Source organism: Globicephala melas, chromosome 1 (assembly GCF_963455315.2).
Source record: "Globicephala melas chromosome 1, mGloMel1.2, whole genome shotgun sequence".
Lineage (NCBI taxonomy): Eukaryota > Metazoa > Chordata > Mammalia > Artiodactyla > Delphinidae > Globicephala > Globicephala melas.
The window spans coordinates 12,797,878-12,821,380 of NC_083314.1; the positions used below are offsets into that span (position 1 = coordinate 12,797,878).

Sequence of the window (23,503 nt, forward strand, 5' to 3'; positions counted from 1 at the left end):
AAATTATCCCTGAAATGAAGGTATGCTAGATCCATATTAACAAACTTTTTAAAAGGGTGTCAAGGAATCTGCTTGGATCTGCAAATAACATGAATGCCTGCTAAAACAAACTTAGGCACTCTTTAAAAGAATACAAAAATATCCAAATAATCAAAAACATAATATTCACCACATCTGACATTTAATAAAAAGTCCTACTCATGTAAAGAAGCAACAAATTAAGACCAAGAAAAAGCAGAAGTCATTTAATAGAATTATTCCTAAAATTGAGAAAGATGACAAAATTTGTACACAGACAGTTTAAAATAGCTATCATAAATATACTCAATGATTTAAAGGAAATTCTCAACATAATGAGGAGAGAAACAAAATATAAAAAAAACTAAATGGAATTCATAAGAATTAAAACTATAATGTCTAAAATAAAAATTCACCGGATGTGATTAGTTCAGATTAGATAACTTTAAGCAGAAAAAATATAATACCAAAGACGAATTTGAATTTATACCAGTGGTTCGCAAAATTTTTGGTCTCAGGACACATTTATACATATAAAAGTACTTGAGGACCCCAAAGTGCTTTTATTTTGTAGATATCACCTTACACCTGTTAGGATGACAATTATTAAAAAACTAAAAGCTAATGTGTTGGAGAGGATTTGGAGAAACTGGAACCCTTGTGCACTGTTAGTGGAAATGTAAATTAGTGCAGCCATTACAGAAAATAGTACAGAGGTTTCTCAAAATACTAAAAATAGACCTATCATATGATCTATCAACCTTACTTTGGGTTATATAACCAAAAGAATTGAAATCAGGATCTCAAAGAGATATCTGCACACCTGTGTCCATTGCAGTATTATTCATAATAGCCAACGTATGGAGACAACCTAAATGCCCATTGATGGAGGAATAAAGAAAATGTGGTATATTTCATACAATGAAAATATTATTAAGCTCTAAAAAGAAGGAAATCCTGCCTTATATGACAATATGAACGACCCTGGAAGACATTATGATAAGTGAGATAAGCCAGACACAGAATTCCACTGGCATGATTCCACTTATAAGAGGAAGTTAAAATAGTCAAACTCATAGAAACAGCGAGTAGAATGATGGTTGCCAGGGGCTGGGGTGATGAAGAAATGGGAGGTTTCTGTTCAACTGGTATAAAGTTGCACCTAGGTAAGATGAACAAGTTCCAGAGATCTGCTGTACAACATAGTACCTACACTTAACAATACTGAGTTGTGCATTTAAAACTTCAGTAAGAGGACAGATCTCAAGTTAGTGTTCTTACCACAATAAAAAATAAAAACTGAACAAGTGTTAATATGTATTTAACTGATTGAAAACAACAGTAAAATCAATCTATTGTTATCTCTAATGTAAAAAAATATTTAAATTAAAGAGAACTATATATATAAAATCATGAGAGAGGTGCAATGTTTTAGATTTTGAAAACTGCAATATTTGTATAAATATAACTGGATTCTCAGATTTCTTTCTGCATTCAGTCCATGGTATTTTTTTAAGTTCAAGTATATGAAGAGAGGGCTCCCCTGGTGGCGCAGTGGTTAAGAATCTGCCTGCTATTGCCGGGGACACGGGTTTGAGCCCTGGTCTGGGAAGATCCCACATGCCACGGAGCAGCTAAGCCCATGCACCACAACTACTGAGCCTGCACTCTAGAGCCCGCGAGCCACAACTACTGAAGCCCACGTGCCTAGAGCACATGCTCTGCAACAAGAAGCCACCGCAATGAATAGACCACGCACCACAACGAAGAGTAGCCCCTGCTCACCGCAACTAGAGAAAGACCGCACAGCTACAAAGACCCAGCACAGCCAAAAATTAAACAAAAAATTTAAAAAAAAAGTATATGAAGATAATCTAGTCTTTACACAGACAAGTAATTTGAAAAGTTAGGAGTATTTTAAAAGTCTTTTCAGATATTTGTAGATATTTTCTTTGATACAATGTCAAAACTTGGTAAGTGGTAGCTTCTTAGAAGTTAGTTTCAATAAGAAAACTGAAACCATATTCATGTATTTTTGTAATTTGTTACATTAAATTCATTAGTCTATCTTGTACTTTGAATGGATCTTTTCCAGATGAATGGTTTTGTAACATCCTCCATTAACTATTTAAGAAAATATCAGTTTACAGAATTATGCAGAACTTCCAAATGTATGAAAAAATTACATTCAAAATGTGTAGTTTATAACATAAGTAGACATAAAATATACAATAACTATTTTCCAAAGGACAGGAAGGAGAACATTAAGGTATATTCTTGTAAGATTATACAATTTAAGTGTAGTGGCATATTTTTTGATGGTGAGAGAAGGACTGTAAACTTCATCTATAATTGTAGTTTTTTCTAGTTATCCTATCAGTTCTGTTAATTTTTACTTTAAGTAAAGTTTATCTATTAGAGGCATTAAAATTAAGATTGTTATATCCTTCTCATAAATCATTCCCTCTGTCATAACATTCTCCTCTTTATCCGTGGTAATATTTCTTATTCTAAAATCTACCATGTCTACTATTAATGTTACTTCTCTAGGTATCTTATGAATAGGTTTGATATAATGTACCTTTTTCAATCCTTTTAGATTTAAACGTATTCATTTTAAAAGTGGTTTTTATGTAGAAAACTTATAGCCTTTTTTCACCCATTATGATAATGTCTGCCTTGTTCCCTGAGTGTAAACCTTTTATATATAATACTGTTATCACCTGAGTTTAAATATACCAGGTGCTCTTTATTTCCTAGCTCTGCCTTTGTTCTTTGATCCAGTTTCTGCTCCTTTCCTGCCTTTACTTGGGTTAATTTAATAATTTTTAGCATGGTAATTTTTTTGTTACTATTAGCTTAGTAATTATGTTTTTGTTTTTTTCTTTTTGTCATTGCTCTAGGTTTTACCAAATGTACTTTTTAAAGCAACTCATTTGCTAAATTTCAAATAAATATAATATAAATCAAAGACTAATAGTTATATCAAAGTTTAATTAATAATCAGAAAAATTTGTTTATAAATCATCTTTATTTGCACTACTTTTCTTTTGAGGAAGTTTTGTTCAATTTTTTTTATTATTACTCACTTTAGGAAATTATAGAAGCCTTGAAGTGCATATTTTTACAAATTTCAAATCAGTGTACCAATAAATACTCATTATATTTAAATAATTTTATTAATATGTAGACTTATTTTAATACTTCTACTTTCTGTCAAATTAATTTTTTTAATGGCATGTTTTTCCCTAAGTTTATTCCAAATGAAATTCATTTTATTCTAAGTAAAACTCTACCAAATTATGCAGTAACTTTCTGACAACTTTATCTGGGGCTGACAATGAGGTAATGGTTGTAGCAAACATCAAAAACTACTTTGGACCTGAACTCAAGTGACAGACCAAGCTTGTGTGAATCCAGACCAAAGCTGTGCTCAGATTTGTATAACTGAAAGATATAAGAGCTAGCGATTAGAGACTGAAAGAATAAGAATAACTCAACCTGAATTAAACTGGAACACAGAAAGTGACATTAACAGCACAGAATTAGAAGGCAGAGTGAATGCTAAACAAAGACTTTTCAGCATTGTCAAGAAAGTCACTGAAATATTCTCTCTGTGGGATATTTGTAGCAATAGCTAACCTTGTACTAATGGAATAACAATGCATAAAAGCCATAAAAAAAAGAACAAAAGGTGCAACTTACCAAAAGATATATGCTCAGTATGCAAAACCCAAGTAAAAATACAGCCTTGAGTACATGCTTCAGAAGATAGCCCATCAATCTGTGAACAGAGGAAAAAAAGCAAATAATTCAGAGAGTATTTCTTTTAAGAGGTAAAACAAAGTCACAAGAAAAAGAACTTCTTTTGCTACTATTTCCACATGAAATACTGTGGAAAGAAACCAAAAAATAGAAAACTTTTACAATTTACATATTAATAAGAGATATACCTCTAGCTACTTAGGTCTTTATATTTTATAAAGAGTTCATTTTTTTTTAAATAGAGCAGCAAGATATCACGTGTGAAATACGAGTAAGATATATCGCTTTCTTTAAACGTTTCTTTAAACGTGGAAAAAACAAACTAAAACGTAGCTAAGATCATAAGAATTAGCAAATTATTTGTATAAATGTTGAATTTCTTTTTATGAAATGGACATTATCATGAATACCTTTATGTATTACCTGCAAATGAAAAGTGGAAGCTTACTGCCAACTGGTGACCCAAGCTGGTTTCTAACGTAGTTGAATTCACAGCATAATTTAGAAATTGTTTTAGAGACTATTTATTTTCCATCCCTTTTATTTCCATTTTCTGGGTTAGAGTCTGCAGAACAGCTGCGGACCACTCAGCGGTTGCTCCTCCCATTCCGTGGCCTGAGCAGTGGCAGCTGCAGCCCATCTTCAGTGGCATCTTCACTGACCGCTGTGCACTGTGGTTCTCAGTGGGGAACTGCTGGGCAGCCACAGAGGGCGCCTGCCGCCTTCAGACCAGGCTGCCACCTCGGGTTGAGCAGCAGTAAATTCAGGAGCTGGAGAAGTCCGTTCACTCTGAATTCCTCCTTGGTCACAGCCTTCTCAGCTGAGGCCTGCCCTTCCTTTACCACCTGTTAAGGATCTTCGCACAAGTCGAGAGTAGGCGGGACTCCCGCAGGTGCTCACGGGAGAGGGAACCGCGCACGCGCAGAACTTCCCGGGTCAGCGTCCGTCCGTCAATCACGTCAGACCCGCAGAGCGAGCTCCCGGTTGTTGCAGAGATGGCGGTGTACATACAGCAAAGAGACTGGTTTGTGTTACACGGAGCAGTGGTAGGCAGGTTCACAGAAGATGCCTCTCATGCCGGTGGTCAGGCCTGGTGTCGGGAACCACCACGAGTCTCGGCTCCCGGAAGCCTGCCAGGCTCCGGTGAGTGAGGTTCCAGGAACGAGGTGACCAGCAGTAGGAGTGGCGCCCATGGCAGCAGCAAACCTCGGCACAGCTCTCTGGCTGGTCTTCCTGGAGGTTATGATACTGACATGAGCCAGGTTTTCAACGGCAGTGATGGCAGGAGCGGACAGCAGAAGCTTCTCCCAGGTTCTCTTCAGATTTAGAGGTAATGCCATCACTTTTCCTTCTTAGATAACTGTCCGATTTGGAAGTCAAGGTTGGTGCCACCTAAGTGGGTTCCTGCTGCAAGGAATTTGAGGACATCCTTCTTCATTGGTAGGACATCAAAAGCTCTGGACATTGTGAAAGTTTCCCTTTAAGTTATGCTAGGAACCCAGAAAAATGCTGTATGGATCTCTCTCTGGGTAGCATGGAAAAGCTTAGAAATCTAATTTTGGAAGCCCCCATATACAAAGCTAAAGGACAAACCACAGACTGGGAAAATACACCTGCAATACATATAACAACAACAAAAAAGTATTCATATCAAGAACATAAATAGAACTACTACAGGAGAGAAAAAAACACGATTATAAAAATGGTATATGGGGTGCTTGTGTGCTGTGTGTAACTCTTAGAAGAAAGAAATGGGTGGATCTCAGGGCTAAGGGTGTTTTGTTAGGGCTAAACAAAGTTCCAAGTTCCAACACACTTCCTATTTTTCCTACAGCATTTCTAGGATTAGGGGAAGAGACATTTATAAATATATTTGAAAAATATGAACAATCTAATAAGCATAGAAATGAATAAGCAGTTTACACACAAATTAACATAATGATGCATAAATTCATATGTAATTAAGTGAATGCAAGTCAAAATAGCATTATACAATTTTGCAAACATTTAAAAATATTAATGTGTAGTTCAACCTTTGTAAAAAATTATCAGAATAATTAAAATGTGTGAAAGATAAATTTTCATATATTTCCTGCCCTATCAGTTCCATAGCTGGGAATGTCCTATTTTCATATATGCAAAGAAATATATAAAACAAGTTTATTTCAGCAGAGTTGTTATTAGCCAAAAAAGAAACAACTTAATTTATTCTATAAAATTCTATGCAGATATTCTATGCAACTGTTGCAAGTAATTTAAAAATCATAAAAACAACAAAATAAAGTATTTCAATGAAATGAGGAGTATATTATTATAGTCCTGTTAGAAATCATTTTGCCAAAGATGTTCAGAGCTAGGTTAAGAAACCTGGTTTGGAGGGTAATGTTTTTATTCAATATGCCTTCATTCATTTACTCTTATGAGATTAAAAGTAATACATTTGACCCTTGAACAACACGAGCTTGAACTGCTCAGGTACCCTTATATGCAGATTTATTTCAATAAGTATCGTACTTGTATTTTCATTTTACAGGTCTTTAAATTAAGAAAAATTTGTGTTGTATTAGAAATCACAATGTGTGGAATCAAAAGAACTAGGGTTTGAGTCCTGAGTCTATGCAAGCTGTGTCAGCTTCCTGCCCTTTGGTGAATCATTTATCAATTCCTTTGTTTTTTGAGTCAGAGGTGGCAGTAGGAAAACTTTCAAATGGGGGAGGGGGTCAGCACCCCCAACCCCTCATTGTTTAAAGGTCAACTGCATTTCATTCATTAATGAATTCATGTCATCTCTACTCTTTTAACAGATATGTAAATACTGCTCATAAAAGAGAAATTCACTCTTTTTTTCTGGTCTATTTTGCAGTGTCTCTTAGAGCACAGTTGGTACTGACATACAAATTAAAGAACGAAAATTAACCTTCCTTTGAAGAATTGCAAACGACACCCCTTTTGGGTATATCAAGGAGAAAAAAAAGCAAGGTGTTTTCCCTCTGGGCAGAGATAACCATATCACACAGAACACACGTTTGGCCAGAAAGGCAACAGCTACATTATAGTTCTTGCTCCTGGCCCCGTGGGTCAGGTACCATTAGGTAGAGTATACCCTGACAATCTTACTCAGAGATGTTAGAAATTGGAAAAGATATTGATGAAAATACAGTCATATGATTGAATCAATATACTTTTCTGTTTTCTCTATAACCTTATTTATATATGTTGAAATAAACAAATGCATTGGAATGGCAATTGTAAACTCATTATGAAGTATTCTGGATAATTTAGAGTCTTAAAATCTTTTCACTTTTGTTTGTAGATTCTGTGGAAGAAAGAATCTCCATCATTGCTCAGCAGATAACTTTCTGATGTTTAACAAAAGGTAAGAAATATGTTCTACGTTGAGACCAGAATAATGTATGCTGATGGTAGTCTGCTAAGGGTTCAAAAGCAGGGTGAGGGCAGTAGAATATGCATTCTAATGACTTTGCGATAGTTGTAATATTAGGAAAATCAGCAGGGGAATTTCCACTGTCTGTTTGAAGTATTTAATACCAGTTGCTGGGGAAGCATATTTTCACAAAACTGAATTTAAGCCCTGTAAAAAATTAATAACAGAAACCTTAATTAAATAGAGTCTGGAGATCAGAAGAGGGGAGCTGTCAGGTCCTGCAACATAGCAGAGCCCAACAGAAAGAAGAAAGATGCCTCTTCTTTCCTGACAGGGACTCAGCCAATGAAAAGCCATAGACTCTGTTTACCACAGCTCTCCCATCTTCCTTTTCCCCTCTATAAAAGCGTTCTCTTTCCCATGCCTTGGGGGGACTTGCATGTGGCTTGCCGATGTGGCAGACCTCTAATTGCAATTCTCTGCTGATCTGAAATTTTCATCTATCTTTGCTGGAGAAATATCTGGCAGTCGATTTACTTCAGGTCAACAGCCCTGTATCCTTTCCTTATGCTCTGTATTCCATGGGATCTGAATTTGACATTTGTACGAATTTAGTTGGGTGCTGAGGAAGTGAGAAGGAGTGAAAAAGAAAATCACCTTTAAATAACGTTTAGTTTGCTTGGCTTCTCTTCCACATTATTCAGATATGTTTCCTAAAGGCTTTATTTGAAAAGTATTTTTATTTAGGTTTATTTTGATTAAAGGTTAGTAGTAGTATAGAATAATTGAGAAATCAGTAGCGGCTGAAGGAGAGCAGAATACGTCATCCCAAAATATGCCTCTTGGGCATGAGGATTATTTTGAATTGATTATTTTTTAAGAAACAGCAGACATAGGAGACGCTCTAAAAATGAGTAGTAGAAGTTACCCTTTTGTAAGAGAGATTTACATTTATAAGGGAAACCTGTTTGTAAGAGTATCTCTGCACCAGGAAAAGAGGATGATTCCAAATCTAGAAACTCTTTATCAATGAAGAAGACTTAAGTCTGCATAACAACCTTAGCTTCATTTACTGTGCTTTTCTTAATAACCCTCCATAACGGCACCCTCCACCACCACCACCATCTTCTGTTGTTTTTAGCTGGAGATAGTGTAAGGTCGGATATTAACAAACGGCACTGCGAAACAGAGGAAAGCTTCAAGTGAGCTTTATTAGGGAGCGCTCCCGGGCGAGGTTCACTGGTCCGAGAGAAAGGGGCCAGAGAAGTCGCGCCCGGGTGAGGGTTTGGGCAGAATTTATCGGGAAAGAAGGGGAAGGGGTGTGGTGAATCCGGGAGGGCGCAGGGTATTCCTTATTTGGTGGTCTTTTCGGGTATCCTGGCAATATCTGGTGCCGATTGCATCAGTCTTGGGACCGTTAGTCCCGCCCCTCGAAAGGCGGGAAGGCTGGGCCAGGTGGAAAGTCTCCAGGTCAGTTCCTGGAACTGGGTGGTCCGGAAAGTTTCCGTCTGATGCAACCTGTGAGTCTGATTGCGTTCCCCTGCCTCGGGCCAGTTGGCCTTACAGATAGTATTTAAGGTGATGGCTTGGGCCATTTTGGAGAGTTACTCAGTTTTTCTGGGAATCTTCCATGTATACAGTAGGTATACATGTTATTAAACTTGTCTTTCTCCTGTCGATTGGTCTTTATTACAGGGAGTGTCTCAGCCAAAAATCTAGAAGGGTAGAAGGAAATTTATTTTTCTTCCTTTACATAGCACAAGATCAAAACAAATGATTAAAAAGAGAAGGAAATCAGCAGCTTTTGTTTCATCAGTAAAGAGATCTCATTTCAGAAATTAATTATGTTTTGCATATATATCTGTAATCAGCGTTTCTTTAACCTGTAATCCTTAGCGAACCTGTAAGAATATTGGTACCTCGTGATTTAATCGTTGGGAAGATGTACACGGTAAACAACGATTTTACCTGCTTTGCCTGCTTGTGTCTTTGATACCTTATTAAGAGAAAGTTTTGCATTTTGCGTTTGTTTCAAATTTATTTTTTCAGCTATTTTGAATTTTTGTACTGTTGAGTATTTTAAAGTAGTCTATAAAAGGATTTATCCTGAGCACTTACATTACATTTTTCTCATTAATTTAGCTATTAGTATACCCAAAATAGTATGGAAAGATACTCTTTAAGGGTATCTTTTTATAAAATTGCAATATTTATATATTAAAATTCTTGTAAAGTAACATCTGATGAGATGCCAAAGACTTTGATATGCTAATCAACTGAAAATTTTAAAAGAAAATTGGGTAATTACACTTCAACACAAAATGAGAAGTAAATTAGTCAAGGAATTTGATAGTTCTATGTACTAATTCAAGTTACTTGATGAGGAAGAAGCTGCAAACATGCAGCTGATAAAGACAGCTTAAAAAACTTGCTTAATCTTTAAATGCACATGAATAAAAATATTAATAAAGAAACAAAGAAGTAACAATACTATCATTTCTTTTAATATCTTTCTTTACTGCAGGTATGATGTACTTGAAAAATAATTAGGTTTTTTCTTTCTTTTTTTTGTTATGGTGTGTCTTCCACCCTAAGTAGTTAGTTTCTTATATTCTAGACTTTTAAGTTTTATTTAGGAGGGAATCATTTAAAAATAAAGGACACTTGAAGTATCAAAATAAAATAAAAATCAAACTTAACTTACTCTTGCATATTCTCCCTTAAAAATAAGTTTAAAACAAAAACTCGTACTTAACAAAAACTTGTACCTACTTGTTCTAAATAATTTGTATGAATTGACTCCTAATATAAATTTTACAATACCACTACTATAACCTTCATGTTAAAAATGAGGAACCTAAGGAAAAACAAGGTTAAGCATTTGCCCAAGATTTCACAATGAACAAATCACTCTGTCGAAAAAATATGTCATCTGGCTCCAGAAATTGTGTTCCAGCCACTGTGCTGTTCTGCTGTAATCACTGTACAATATAATTTCACAATATATTATAACAGTGATTTTTGTTGCACACAAACAAATATTGATGAAAACATCTTTGAAATGGGTTTCCTGTTTTCATTTTAATCAAATATTAAATACTGCTTAGCACCACAGGCAAACTGGTAAAACTTTTAACAGTTTTAATAATAATTTTAATAATTAATGTCTTTCATTATTTCTCATTAGAATCAGATACATGTTAAAAAATTGCTGACTGGATTGTTTCTATATATTGCTAAGGCATTTTCAGTATAATGTTGCTGTGGACTCAAATAAAATGAGTGAATTTCTACATTTTGCAAGAAGAAAGGAAAAATCTTTCTCTTTCAAGCAGTATATTTAAGTGATAGAAGCCTCTGTGTAACCGTTACGCTTTATTAATCTTCTGTGGTCCTGGCCTCAGCTATGCAAGGAAAATTTAAACATCCCTAGAGGAAGAAGCCTATTATTATAATAGATATTCTTCCACTATTCCATATAGACGCCCTCCTTTTTTGCTTCCCCTTGTCCTTACTCTTCCTTTTTTTCCCCTGCTATCTTATTCAGTGTTTTTTCTCATACTTTTTCTCTTTCTCTTTTCTTTCCATTCTACTGGTCTTCTGTGCTTTTCTTAATAACCCTCCATAACGGCACCCTCCACCCCCAACATCTTCTGTTGTTTTTAGCTGGAGATAGTGTAAGGTCGGATATTAACAAACGGCACGGCGAAACAGAGGAAAGCTTCAAGTGAGCTTTATTAGGGAGCGCTCCCGGGCGAGGTTCACTGGTCCGAGAGAAAGGGGCCAGAGAAGTCGCGCCCGGGTGAGGGTTTGGGCAGAATTTATAGGGAAAGAAGGGGAAGGGGTGTGGTGAATCCGGGAGGGCGCAGGGTATTCCTTATTTGGTGGTCTTTTCGGGTATCCTGGCAATATCTGGTGCCGGTTGCATCAGTCTTGGGACCGCTCCTGCGTTGGGTATACAGTTTCTGTTTTGGTTTAAGCTACATGCAGCAGTATTACAGAAAATGCTCTGATGATACTACTCTAGAATTTAATTTTGTTAAAGTGTAATTATTATTCAGGCATATTTTAACTCAAGCTAAATATAAAGATCTAGATCTTTATATTTGTGAAATAATTTTGATATGCATTTTCTTATTTGTTTCTTATAATACTCTGATAAATAAACACTTTCAATAAAGAAAAGCAATAGGTTAAGTGATGGCCTAGGGCCTCAAAGTTAGTAACTGAACATGAAAAAGAACCTAGCCCTTTAACAGTCACTAACTGCTGATCTCTGGGCTTCACTGCTCCATGGGCACTAGAGAGGTAAACTGAAAGGAATCAATAGAAAATTGAGTTGCTACTATGTGCTATGTTCTGTTGGTGAAACAAACAAATGTATGATATTGCCTGTCAGGTGCTCAGGAGCCTCCAGTATTCACGTGCACCACTCAAATCGAGAACAGCCCAAGCAAGTGTACCATTATGGTGGTTTTCAAGGTCATTGAAGGGTTCCCTGCACCGAATAACTCCACCAGTGGGTGCTCTGCAGGCCCTAAAATTAGAGACTTATTATTCCAGGGTTGAATATTTTGAGAGGTTCCCATGTCCCTTGAAGCATTAAAAACATATCGTTAAATATTTTTAATAGACAGGACTTTAGCATATATGACGTGAGCTGGACACATGGCAAACTATAGAGGACTCCAGATTGAAGAAGATACACAGCATAAAAAGGAGTGTGTGGGGGGGTGTGGAATCCTAGTTTATCACACTTTTAGTTAGTGCTAGTTTAGCTGTCAGTCTTATTTCTTACTATTTATTGTCATTCATTTTTAGAGAATTATATAATTCACTTGCTCTGTAATTTACAACCAATACCAGATGTTCTTGTGAATTATTTCTCTCTTTTGAAATTGCCGTATAATTCTGCAAGCTTCTTGCTTGGAAGTTTTATTATTTCAAGGACTGAGTCGTTAAATGTCCAGCAACATTGTCTGTTAGGCTCCTCATTCAGGCCTATCTGTTCATCCAAGTTTTCATATTAATTGACCGGTTGATCCCATTATACATTCATTGAAAGGACACTTACTTTGATCCAGTCTGTGCCTTATAGGAAAAACTGAATAAATACTGTTCTCATCATCACATCAAAATATATTTAGAGAGAGAGAGATTTCTAAGATATACAACTCAATAAAATGACAAGGTTCTAAGTCTTCTAAATCATTTTGTGACCCAAACTGAAAAGCATGCTTTTCTTTTGTGATGCTAAATATTTCTTGTAATATCATCTGTCACTAATGCTTTCCCCTACTACCTCCATAGGCAACTAACTTCAACCGATCTAATCAGTTTCAGCCATGATGCTAATGACTGAGGCAATCTTGATGTGTTAGCTAATAGTCCCAGATTTAGCACAGATTCACAGAATTTTAAAGCTAAACAGCTAACATATTCTTAGGTACCATTAATAGACCACATGATATACGGGAGGAAGATGAGGCTCTGAGTGCCTTTCCTAAGATTACTTGATGGCCAGCCAAGAAACTGGATCTCAATTCAATTAACTAAATTTACATCTCATGGGAGGTCTTTAAACTCCTAAACCCTAAGAGTTTTCTATGGAGATTTTGGATATCACGATGGTTAGGAGCTGGTGTTGGAGAAAAGGAAGATTTTTTTTTTTTTTACTAAAACAATCTATAAAGTCACACCACCAAGAAAGCTCTTCTCACCGCTGAATATCAGGAGAGCATGTGGTATTAATTTAATTAGTTTCTCCTCTTCTGAGAGACTTTACCAAGGGCTTAGAACATGTCCTTATTTGGGTTGGTGAATTGCTAAAATGCCCTATTTTAGTGTTAATGAATTTATTTAATTTGATATGATATCCGAGTGCATTTAAATTAAAAGTAGTATTGAGATAAAAGCCTCTCCAACCATCTGACTCAAGATTAACCCATTGGATGTCCTGATCTTCACTCTCTGGGGTTAGGGCCTCAGTAGACTCTAGGAAAACGAATCTTTGAGTTTCCTAAATAGAAAAAGAAGTTTGAATTTTAATGTAGACTTGGCATTTAACTGCTTATTCTTTCTGAAATAGAAAATATGGTCTGTGACATTAAAATGAAAAGACTGCACACAATATTATTTACAATACAGTAGAATGTTTTGTTGTAAATCATTACAAATTCAGATTGTGTGGCTTCCTTGTAGAGTCTGTACTTCGCTCTCTGATCAAATACTTTTTGTACCGAATGTCACTTAAAAGAAGCCAGAATTTGAGTCTCTGTGTTTTCTCCTAGCTGCTAAACAAATTTTACAAGCAGGGCTTCCCTGGTGGTGCAGTGGTTGAGAGTCTGCCTGCCGATGCTGGGGACACGGGTTCGTGCCCCGGTCCGCGAAGATCCCACATGCCGCGGAGCGGCTGGGCCCGTGAGCCATGGCCGCTGAGCCTGCGCGTCCGGAGCCTGTGCTCCGCAACGGGAGAAGCCACAACAGTGAGAGGCCCGCGTACTGCAAAAAAAACCCACAAAACTTTAGAAGCAAAGCAAGGCAGTGGCCTTGAAATGTACCCTTTGCCATAATAAAATCATGGTTATTTCTTCTTGGATAGAGAGTTTGCAAGATGTAGTATTTCTCTTTTATAGTCAGATCTCCAAACGGATGCATTTTCTTCTAGAAAAATCTTTTAAAATTAATTTAAAAACACTTTTCTGAAAAACTTTTTAAAAAACTATTTCAGACTTTTTTTTTTTTTTTTTTTTTTTTTGCGGTAAGCGGGCCTCTCACTGCTATGGCCTCTCCTGTTGTGGAGCACAGGCTCCGGATGCTCAGGCTCAGCGTCCATGGCTCACGGGCCCAGCCGCTCCGCGGCACGTGGGATCGTCCCGGACCGGGGCACGAACCCGTGTCCCCTGCATCGGCAGGCGGACTCTCAACCACTGCGCCACCAGGGAAGCCACCTAGACTCTTTTAATTTATGCCCAAAGCAGCAAAGGTAAGACTTTGGAACATAATTAACTTAAAATATACCCTAGAACATATCTGACTCGTGCTTTAATGAGTCTTCATAAGCAGATGATCTCTACAAAAATAACACAGAGTACTGATTAAGAGGCCTTGACTTCTATCTGAATAGAAAATCTGTACAGTGTATCATTGGAGGAAGTTTAAATGTCAGCAAACAGAAATAAAAACAAAATTTGGCAATTTAATTTCCTTGACTTGCCCATGTATCAGAAAAGAGGCAAGTCAATAAGATTAAAAAATTAGCTAGGGGCTTCCCTGGTGGCGCAGTGGTTGAGAGTCCGCCTGCCGATGCGGGGGGCAAGGGTTCGTGCCCCGGTCCAGGAGGATCCCACATGCCGCAGAGCGGCTGGGCCCGTGAGCCATGGCCGCTGAGCCTGTGCTCCGCAGCGGGGTAGGCCACAGCAGTGAGAGGCCCGCGTACCGCAAAAAAAAAAAAAAAAAAAAAAAAAAAGTAGCTAGGCAGGAAACAGTTTCTTCTAATCACGTAAATTAAGAAATATAAAATATTCAGTGTTTGTATAGAACAAAGATTACATCTCCCCCACAGATTGGTATTTTGTATTAAAGAAACCAGACGTAAGAAGGAGAAAATGTGGTGCTTATACAGAGTCATAGATTTAATGTGACACAATAGATTCTATGGTCAAATCCTGTTGTTAGGCAATCTTTGCATAGTTTCTTGGAAAATGCAGTAATATTCATTAGCTCCTTTTCCTATGCAGTGTTAAATGCAGGTATTAAGAAATTTGAAATTTTTAGCATATCTTTAAAAACTATGGTGTTCCTTTATCTGTGATATATATATATATATATATATATATATATATATATCTCACATATATATGTATATCCATCGATGAGAAATTTGAAATTTTAGAAATGGAAAATAAAAGTGATGGAAGGGGGAAATATATACAAAATAAAATTATGAAAATTATTATTAATCCTCAACCTTTTAATAGTCTTGCTTAGCAACCTGGAAAATTATTTTGCCTCAGACATTAGGGAATAGGGCCCAGGAGGAGAGTTACAGAAATGTGGTTTCACAAGCCTGAGTAAAACATCTGTTTGGGATATAGAGGCAGATTCCTCTCCATGGAAAGGGAAAAGTAAAGAAAGACCAAACTGCGTTAATTATAACATTGGTGGAATTTTTGTTCTCTATTCCTCTGACAGCTGGGGTAGGGGATTTTAAATAAAAGAGATGATTTTAATATTCCCTAAAAAGGGTATTAAACAGGGGAGCATAGAATTTTATTCCCATGCATTGTTTATCTTTGAAGGAAACCTACAGTGGTACCTACCATGCATTGTTTATCTTTGAAGGAAACCTACAGATATTACAATAGGTATAAGAGTATTATCAGGCCATACAACTCAATATCTGGAAACTAATACCAACTGATATAACTACATGTTTTCACCAGTGACAATGTCACATAGAAACAAAAAAATTCAGTATATGGAATATACAATCAAACTTTCAGGAAACATTTTGAGTTACTACTGTTTACTAGGGACATTGAAAGATATAGAAGGCCCAAGTGGCATGTCAAGTTCACCTGACTACAGAGGGAGCAGCCCAAGCAAGTAAATGAGTATACATGTAATTGAACGTGTTCAGAAAGAGCTTCCCCATGATGTGCCACTTAGACATGTGCACTATATGGAGCTGACAACAGTGGAAGCCAGAAGACTCAGGGAGAGCTTTGTACCTCGCCTTCAACTGCCTAAAACAATCTAGATATAGAGAGCCTCGTCCAGAAAGAGAGCTACCACCGGAGAGAACTGTAAGGAATAGCGGTAGGTGTGGTTGGTGGTGCAGGACAGGGCTTGGCAGTGCCCGTTTGTTCAGAGGCCTCTCTGTGTCCCATTGTCTCTGCTTGGCACGACAAGCATTTGTTTGCCAAACTTTCACTCTTCCCATCTTCCTGTGAATCGTCTTCATTCCCTCCAAAGCCCCAAATCCCCACTCTCTTCTTTTTAGCTCAGAAAGGCATAGCAGCTTCAATTGCCTGACTGTTGGGCAGCCTCTTGTTGAGCTCATAGGGCTCCCATACGTACATTATTTTTTTTTTCTCCTGTTAATCTGCCTTATGTCAATTTAATTAACGGACCAACCAATGGAACCTAGAAGGGTAAGGGAAAATTTTTTCTCCCCGACATAACCAAATTCTACATGATTATAGAGAAGAAAGTCACGAATTCTAGACAACTCAAGAACGTCAAAGAATTTACAGAGTAGTGGACGTTCATGCTATTTTAATGTTTGAATAGGAGTTTGATTCAAAGTTAGGTAGGAGGGAAACATTTTAAGCATTTGATGTGTATATTACATTTAGGTATGAAGGAGTAAAGAAGTAGAAAGGGAATGCAATTGTGCTGAAAACAAATGGAATACAGAATTTAAAACTAACACGAGGTTGTGTTGTGTGTTACGTAAACGGTGGTCAACTAGGAATGGAACGCAAACCAGTGGGAGGCTGGTATGCTTTGCTTTTATCTTTTTAGCATGAATAATGAGATGCTGCTGTGAATTCAGGTGGAGAAAAGAACTTAGTTAGGGCCAAAGTTCTCACAGACTGTATGAGATTGTGAGGGGAGGGGACATGGGGAATAGCTAGATGACGTCAGCAAAAAGAGTAGTGGTGGTTTTTCCAAAATTTCCATGGTCTGCAAGTGGTGGTAAGAGTGAGGGTAATTCTGGTCCATCTTCTCTTACCTCCTGATATTTAGAAATCGTCTGTTTGAGGATTACATAAGAAGTAAGTGGAGATTCTGTAAGGGAGCTAGGGAGTCTTTTAGCAAGAACCATGGACAACAGTTGGCCCAGAGGAATGGGTTCAGGAGAAATCAGTAGCAATAGGGTGAAGCGTAATAGGGCTCTAAAGGACACTTAGAAGATGCCTGAATTTAGGCAACCAGAGAGGCCTGAAATTTGCTTTTTCACAGAAGACGATGACCATAAAGTCATAACTGGATTTTCCTGACCTCATTTTGAAAGAAAACTTTTTAAACGTAATCGCTTTAACGTTTATCAAAGCTGTAAGATCCTGAGCCCCTAAAGAGAATGATAATTGTGATAAGATTTTAAACTGAAGCATCAGTGTATTATCATCTCTGCCTCTTTTCTACCCAGATGGGGTCTCGAACTTTCCTTCTTGAAATCTTTCCTGATTCTCCTAGCCTGCATCATTCTCCCCATTTTCCTGAAGTCTCATCTGTAGATATCGTCTTACAACATTCTCTAATAATTATGTATGTGAAAACGTCATCTTTGAAGTTGTATTTTATGTTTTTATTTGCCATAATGTTTAAAGCAGTGTTGAATAGATCACAGCTCTTCAGTACAGACTTGCCTTATCAAATGTATAAAACGGCCTTGGAATATCAAGCTCATGACTGAGTGATTGTAGGTTATATAAGAGCCTTTTAACCTGTTTCTTCTTCTGAGGACATCTATCCTCATCCCTAAAATGACTTGCAAAGCCAAGCTGATTCTTTTTTATACATCCAGAAAAGTGCATATGTTCCCTATTTATGCAGTAGTATAAACTGGTAAATTTAAATGGTTTGGTCAAGTATCTAAATAAAAATGGAAAATATAGTTGAGCTATGTAGCTTCAAGGACTGCTGAAATAAAAATAGCAGAAGGATAATTAATTCTCATTTTACATTACTGGAAATTAACAAAAGAAGAAAGAACAGCACATGAAAGGGAGTGGAAAGTGGCTAGGGAAAAGAAAAGCTATATTTTGTGGATATACACACACAAACACACATTGATCAAAATGATGAATTTCCTAAAGGGCAAGACAGTGTTAGTGACCTGAGTCTGATACAGTGGGGGCGTCAGATTTAATTCGATAAGTGCATATTGAGCCCTAGCATGTGCTGGATACTCTTTTTGTCACTGGGATACAGTAGAGAAAGAGAAGAAATCCCAGTTTTTTATGAACCTTATATATGTGAGATTAAATATGGAACTGTATACAAATATACAGCTACAAATTTGTAAAAATTAAATTCTATTATAAATATTCCATAATATATGTATATAAATGCGTGTTTATATACATCTATATTGATGTCCGTAACATAAATTAACTTGGATTAACTGGGTATTCAAAATTCCAATGTGATTTTTTTTCCTAACCATTTTATGCTGTGACTAGTTCTTCACATTCAAGATTTACAAAATGTTGAGAGTTTGCAAATTATATTACTGTTGTGGATATTATTAGCTGTGGGTATCACTGAAAGGAAACTATTTAATTAACTTGTGGATAAATTGATAGGTCCACAGAGTATTATCCCCCCTATTTTGGGATCTGTCCTTGTCCTTCACTGTTCTTGAAACTCACTCTCAGTGTTTAAAATATAGTCTTTGTCTGTTTATAAAGCCATGCTTTATGCTTTGCCTACTAAAGAATTGTCATTATCCTAAATAAAAATGTATTTGTTGTAGAAAAATAGCAAACGATTTTGAAAGCTCTTGCATTAATCTACAAACATCTAGATTCATTAAGGGACGTTTGGTGCTCCAGTTTAAGTTACATTTGATAAAGCACATAAATTTGGGGAGAGGTAACTGTAAAGATCTCAGTATAAGCAGCTTAACACATTTTAATCTGCCTTTTAGATGGATGAGATAATAAAATACGCAATTATTTGAATCATTTTCATACCACTTTTAAAAATTCCATAGCAATTTATCCAGTTCTGGATTTTGGCTTTGGTTTTGTTAATATTCACAGACATTTCTGTTGGGTGTAAGTTTTATGTCTGGCTGAAGTTTGAGTGGGCAAGTTGTCAATCATACATTTCTACCTCTAGGTTCAGGTCTTCTTAGCAAACAAATTGTGACCTGTGTTTCCTCTTTCCTGGAGAGGGACTGCCCACTCAAGTATACTGCCCTAAACCGTCCTACGTATGCTAGAAATTTCTTTCCAGTTCCCATGTTACTATTTTAAAACACAGCCAAAAATTCCTTGATATTTTTTTCAAAGAGAGAGCGTTTGTATATTCTCACCTTAAACATGGGTGGGCTTGTGATTACTTCAACCAATAGAGTGAGGCAGAAGATATTCTTGTGTCTTATGAGGTTAGGTTATAAAACTAAGCGGTTTCCCACATTGTTTGCAGGAATACTTGCTGTTGGAGACCTGAGCGTTCATGTAAGAACTCTGACTAAAAATAAATACAAATATAATTTATTTTTTTATCTTATAAAATTCTAATGATACCCTAATGCAAATAGCCTTCCAACCATCCTTGCCAGGACACCAGGCTTGTTAAGGGAGCGTCCTCAGATGTTCTGCCAATTGAATAACCCCGCTGACCTCCATCACTGCCACATGGATCAAATGAATTATCCATCCCAGCTTTTTCTGAATTCCTGATGCACAAAATTATGTGATATAATAAGATGGTTGTTTCAAAATTCTAAGTTTTAGAGTAGTTTGTTAGGCAGCAATAGATAAACTGGGACCTGTCCCATCAAACCTCCCTTGACTGATGAGCCATTTAGTTAGCCTCTGGTCTTTAGTTGGAAGAATGCTCTTTGTATACCCGTATCATAAAACACACAATTCGATGTGAATGATTGGTGATATAATTTTAAAGTTTTTCTTCTTCCAAGATATCCATATATTAGCACAGGTCATTACCTATAGCCTGATTATATACTTCTCGTGAACATTATAGAGCCATAAGAATTGGAGAAGCAGAGAAAGGTCTGGGAAGAACATTCTTTCCAGTGAATGCTTAAAAAGACCAATGAAGGAATTTGTCTACACTTGTATATATGTAAGATTCAGTTTTTAACTGAATCTAAAGAATATTTACCCTACTACTTGCAAGAACATATTTTCTATATTAACCAGAATTTCTTTTCAAAATGAAACAAATTTTGAATAAATGATGAGCTTCTGAGCTGGTTGGGGCTGATGAAGGTCTTTCTGGAATGATCTCTGTCTCCTATAGTGCTATTCTCTTAGAAACAATAGAGCTAAAATAAGTGAGAATGTTTTGTTGGCCTCATTTATCCAGTAAAACTGCCGCTGCATTGGGGAAAGAATGAACTGGCATCCAGGCCTCAGGCCTGCATGAACAGGATGGTATCGTAGAGGATACCATTTCTATCATAAAGCTCTTGAACATGGCAGCTGTACATACCTCATATGGGTTGGAGACAAAAGTAACTGTGTACTTGGGGAGCTGCTGGGACTCCCACTGAAATGATGCTGTTCTTGCTGTATCTCCTGCCTTACAGCATCCTATAAAGTTAAAGAAAATAAACACATACTAGATTAAAAACTATCTGTGTCTTAGAAGTCTGTCTGCCTACTTGCATTTAAAATTACAGTGGAGGTACTGAAAGAATAAAAATGACAATAATAACACTAGTTAACACATCCTGTTTTATAGAGGCCAGGCACTCTTCTAAGCACATTACTATTAACACATTTAATAACCACACCAAATCTGTGAGTTAGGAACTACTTACTGCCCGCCTTTTTTACCAATGAGAAATGGGAGTCACAGCGGGGTAAAGCGCCTTGCTCAGGCCCCGCAGTAATTGAAAAATGACCAAATAAGGATTTGAATGTTGGCATTCTGGATCCAAAATCCACACTCTTAACAATCCATCCTGCCACTTGAAATTCTAACATCCTAATAGAAATAGTACAGAGCCATTAGAATTAGTATTCATAAAGAATATCTCCCAAAACTCCTGAGCAAACGGTCAGGCCCAGGAGCTCGCTTGGAGACAGAAGAGACTCCAAGTATTATGGGGTGCTGGGTGATTATCCATAAAACAAGGCATCTGGGGCCAATACATTGTGTCAGTAAATTACTCTATTAAGTAAAATAGTAGAAGACCTTAGGTACTTTATGGGCAAGGCTGCACTTAGAAGCCTAATAAATGTTTGGTGGTCTTGATGGAAGAAGGTTTTTCCACAGCTGTTGAAATGTGACTGATACTAGAATAAGTGAGAGGACACAGAGGAAATGAGTCATCTGTTAAAGAGAAACAAACCTCCAGATCAGTGATGCAGTGACCACAAGAAGAAGAGAGATTAGCTCAGGTAGTTGCAGACATATCTTTCCATTTATTTAAGTTAGTAATGGATTAGCAACTGTAACAAGGTGCATTTAATGAAAAAGATATGCAACTAGGCTAAAAATGAAGTGCCGAAATATGTAACATGACTATTTTATAACCACTTGATATGGCCCTCAAACATTCAATACTAATGCTTTCTACCAATGATTAACCTATGTTGTATTATATACGCACTAAAAGTGATCTGTGAATGATAAATTGTCTACAGTCTAACGTTATGGTTAAGTCAAATATGACTATTTCCGAACATTGTTTAATAAAAGTCTGGTTAACTAAACTGTGTCATAGTTAAAGTGAACGTCAATCTTGGCATAACTGAATATTCAGCTGATGTCAATCAAAGCTAAAAATGATGGTGCACTTCATGCAGCATCAAAGAAAATAAACATATCTAAGGCTGGAGAAAAATAGCCAAGCAGATGATACTTGTGTTACTAAACTGATACTACGCTTTCCCTGAAGATGATAGATGAGAGGGTATTAAGAGTGGATGAAGGATCACTGTAGGTGGGTGCCCAGGTGAGAGATGATTGTAGCAGTGAACGTGGAGGGAAGGGCCAAGAATCAAGAAGCATTAGAGGCAAAATCAGCAGAACCCGGTGACTGATAAGACGTCAAGGGGAGGAAATGTGGATGGCACACATGACCCTTGAATTCTGGGGGGAGCAGCTAGCCCCTTTCTTACTGATGCTGTCTGACTGTGAGTGTGAGTGGTGAGCTTTTCCAGCACCGTGAAGACCTCGACAATGACTAACTAGTATTCAGCTTCTATTACCAGAGAGACTTGCTCTCCAGAGCAGATTATAAATACAGGGATGTTCCGCTTTGGACTGCCGTGGAGGGGGCTGATCACCAGGTTTATGGCATTTAGTTCCACTAACAAAGTAAATAGCTACTCATTCATTTGCCTTAACCACAGTAAGATACAGAAGCTTCCCAGTTATTCTCTTTATTACTACTGTTCCAAATCTTTTTCTCTTTTGAAAATGCACCATACCTCTAAATATTTATGACTTTTTATAGTTTTATAAAAATAGAAAGTCATAAAAACCTTCCTTCCATTGATTTTTTCACTCAGTGGTGATGAATGATTTAAATCTAAAGTGCTGCTTGTAAAACTGAGTTACCATTGTGACTTTTATATATGTTTTTCCTTTTCAGGTTGTAGTTTTCAAAATGACTGACACTTGGCATGTTTAAATAAGAGTCCTGGAGCTTCTTTAAACATAGAAACATCCAGAGCAAACATTAATAATGACTTTTATTATTTTCATCTATAAAAATGAAAGTGCACAGCAGCATTTTAAAATGAATTATTGCCTGTATTATCCCTTTACTGACTTGAGGGATAGACTAGAATCCTGTTTTTTTTTTTTTTTTGGAATAGACAAAATGCTCCCTGTTTTAATTCAGACATTCACCAAGTTGCCACTTTGTTACAGGCTTGTAGGTAGCATTGGGGAGAAAGATGAGTAAAAAACGAGATGCGACCCCTGGCAGAGGCCTGATTAAGCAGGCCAGTGTATTACAAGCATTAGGCCACTCAGAGCTGACGTGGACTGGTCCCATCAGGGAAACAGCCTGTGTCACGGCCTGGAGCCCAGACTGTGCTCAGCTGATTTAAGAAAATGAAATGGAGCACAGGGCCTCTGGGAGCCTGCAAGGGAGTGAGCAGTGGGGCAGAAATGCCAGAAAGTAGATGCCTGAAATCAGGGCCAGGTGATGACGAGTTGTACAAACCATACACAGATTTATTAAACTTGTTCTCTGGGGCAAATGGGCATCTATTCACAGGTGTTAAGTAGACGAGGGGCCCAGGATTTCTTTGTTTTCAGAAGATCCATCTGGCCACAATGTGGAGAGTGGGTTGGTAGGGACCAGAAAAGAAAAACAAGGGGAGACCCTTTCCTTTGGAAAGGTTAGGAGAGGAACTGACCCACTGAACTGTCACAACTTGGTAGGTTAGCTGTGGAGGGGATGGAAGGAGCTGAGACCAGGATGACGCTCAGATTTCTAACTAACCAAAATATTTCCTTATGCAGCACAAGTGGCTCATATATCATCTCTTCTTTTAAGTTTCCTGGGTGGTTTACACAGTGCTTTATTCACATAGACCAAGGTGCTATATTCTTTCTTTGCTCTACATATAAAAACTTCGCCTTACCATTATGTGCACTGAGGATGTAGCA

General features: G+C 37.1%; 1 pseudogene; it reads right to left on the bottom strand.

Annotated features, from left to right (window-relative positions):
• Positions 1-4,303: 4,303 nt before the first annotated feature.
• LOC138842922 (small ribosomal subunit protein uS2 pseudogene) lies at positions 4,304-5,248 on the bottom strand (annotated as a pseudogene).
• Between the last annotated feature and the right edge of the window lie 18,255 nt (positions 5,249-23,503).